Here is a 3,193-nt window from a genome sequence, read left to right as displayed (position 1 = left end):
CTACCAAAAATAAGACCAGATTAAAGGGGTATGTGAATATTTAATGCAAAATTAGAAATATGTTGCTAAAAACCAGGAAAGAGTTGGGAGCTATGACCGTGAATAAATTGTGAAATATCAGCTTACTTCTGTGCTACAGCGCTGACCGAAAGAAGCTTTCCTGTTTCCCCAGCAACCTCACCCGGCATTAGCTTCCCTCAGAGTCAATTAAATGTGAGTTTCAAGTACTACACTCCATTATTTCAGAAATCACAATACCTGGCAAAAATAAGACCTTTCATAAATCATATTGGAGTTTATTTTTAAGCCAGTGCAAAGAAAGTATTTATTTTGGGGAAAAATGTTTTTTCTTTTAAATCTACTAAATTTCCAAGGGCTCATAACTGATCTCTATGATAAAGTGGTAAATTGGACATAGTATGTTCCATTTATTTAAAATACATCAGCTATTACCCAGTCATAGCTTAAAAAAAAGAGTTGTAGTTAGCCAGGAAATGAGAAAGATTAAAACCACATTGCAAGTGAGCTGCCTATGTGATCAAAAGGTCCAGAGAGTAACAATCATTGGCAGTAACCCTTTTCTAAACTTGACTTCTCTTGTTCATGCATCAGATCACTTGTGAACAATGTTTCCTTGAACTTGGGGCATATGATATGTATGCATTGTACATACAGATACATACACGTACACACACACACATTGCATGCAGTGAAAATTCTCAATTGGCGTGTTTAAAATTTTGGATAAATTATTATTTGACATCTGACCTCTCTCTATCCAAATCATTTCTGGTGGGTTTTTTTTTTTCCTTTAAAAAAAAAAATCTCATAAATGAAATTCATGTAAGTGCTTATTTTAAAAACTAGTTGGTAACTTGTTTTTTAAAGAGCTTTTGAATTTAACCTCTGTCTCTGCTCTGTTGTTGTTGTTATGTGCCATCGAGTCAGACCAGACTCATAGCGACCTCTCCTTGGGTTTCCGAGGAGGTATCTCTACGGAAGTAGACTGCACAACCTTCCTTCCAAGGAGTGGCTGGTGAGTTTGAACCGCTAGCTTTCTGGTTAGCAGTCAAGTGCCTTAGGCACTATGCTACCAGAGCTCCTTGTCTCTGCTTTAGGTCGCTCCAATGGCTAGGCGCACAGCTGCTAAGTGAAACTGTTGGCAGTGTGAACCCACCCAGTGGCTCGCGGGGAGAGAGGACTGGCAACCTGCTCCGTAAAGACTGAAGCCTAGGAAACCCTATCAGGTAGCTCTGCTCTGTCCCAAGGGGTCACTATGACCCGACAATGGACTCAACAGTACACAACAGCAACAATTTTAACACTTCACCCAGTCTGCCTTGGGTGGGAGTTAGCCAGGTAGGTGACTGCCTACTAGCCTGTGAGTACTTTGAGAGCAGAGAGGGTGTTTGATTTGTTTATATATCATCCATGATGGCTAGGTCATGGCATCAAGTAAGTTATCAATAACATTTCTTCAGTCGAATCAGTATGGATGGAGCCAGGACTTGCCTGAATAGTGCAACTCCCAAGCGTGTGTGTTCATGATGAATCATGAAGGAAGTTGAAAGGAAATAGGGAAACTTCTATGTGTTTTTATCTTAACAAAAAAGAAATTAATCTTTAGCAATATTTACAATGTGATTCTCTAGAACTTGGAGCGTGTGGTTTGTAATTAAGCATGTGTGCATTAGGCACACACATTCAGATTCCATCACTGATAAGGGTAGAGCTTAGAGACTGCTGTTCTCCTGGAAAAATGTCCAGCCAGGCTGAGCTCCTAATGGGAAAGGCTCGCTGTCCCCCCACACCTTCCCAAACTACTGAGGAAAATCCCGGTTTCTACCACATGGCTTCATTTTTAAGCATAAGGTCCTATTTAGGAGTATGGCCTTTAGAGGCAGTCAGATCCACACTGAATCCCAACTCTCCCACTTACAGTTGTCTGACCTTGGATGAAACTGCTTCCATGTCAGTTTCCTCATCTTTAGAATGGAAATGAAAATGCCTGCCTTATAGGTAGTCGTGAGTGTTAATAGAGCTGTAAAGCAATTTACAGGTGCTTGAAATTCAGGCTGCTTTCATCATATGTTAAAACTTTAAACAGGAAGGCTGCTATCAATCATTGACAGTTTTTCATTAACAAGTTTGGGGGTCTTTTTATTATTATTATTATGGTGGTAAAATATATGTCAAACCCTCCATTTTAGCCATTTTAAAGTGTCAATTCAGTGACATTTAGTGCTGCCACATTGTTGTGCAGCCATCACGCCTGCCTGGTTCCAGAACACCTTCATTGGCCAAAATGAAGCAGACAATCCCATCCCCCCTCCCTCCAAACTGTGGCAGCCACCGGTCTGCTTTCTGCCTCTGTGGATTTGACTATCGCAGATATTTCGGATAAATGGAATCATACAATACCTGTCTCTTTGTTTTTTGCTTCTTCACTTAGCATCATGTTTACTAGGTTTGTCCACGTTGTATCAGGTATCAAGACTTCTCTTTTGATTGTGGTAAAAAGATACATAGTATAACATTTTCCTATTCAACACTTTTCACATGTGCAGTTCAGCGCACGTGTGCAACCACCACTAGTATCCACTGTCAAATTTTCCATCACCATCAATAGATACTCAGTGCTTCGTAAACAGTTATTCGCCCTTTGCCCCTACCCCTTATCCCTGTCATCCACTTAGGAACTTTGGTCTCTACACATTTGCCTATTCAAGATATTTCATGTAAATGGGATCACACTGTGTCCATCCTTTTGTGAATGACTTATTTCACTCAGCATAATGTTTTCAAGGTTCCTTCATGCCATAGCATGTATCAGGAGCTTATTTCTCTTCATGACAGAGTAATATTCCATTGTATGTAGATACTAAATTTTGTTTATCCATTCATCAGTTGATGGACATTTGGATTGTTTCTAATTTCTGGCTATTGTGAATAGTGTTGTAGTACACATTGGTGTACATGTGTCTGTCTGAGTAGCTGCTTTCAAATCTCTTGGGTATACACACTTCGTTCTTCTTTGTTATTTGTTGTTATGTGCCATCGAGTCAGACCCAACTCATAGAGACCCATCCTTGGGTTGCCGAGGCAGTATCACTACTGAAGTAGATTGCCCAACCTTCCTTCCGAGGAGTGGCTGGTGGGTTTGAACCGCCAGCCTTCTGGTTAGCAGTCACGT

Source organism: Orycteropus afer, unplaced genomic scaffold (assembly GCF_000298275.1).
Source record: "Orycteropus afer afer isolate SDZICR_OR568_19922 unplaced genomic scaffold, OryAfe1.0 scaffold00310, whole genome shotgun sequence".
Lineage (NCBI taxonomy): Eukaryota > Metazoa > Chordata > Mammalia > Tubulidentata > Orycteropodidae > Orycteropus > Orycteropus afer.
The sequence above is the reverse complement of the archived record's forward strand: the minus strand, read 5'-3'. Positions refer to the sequence as shown.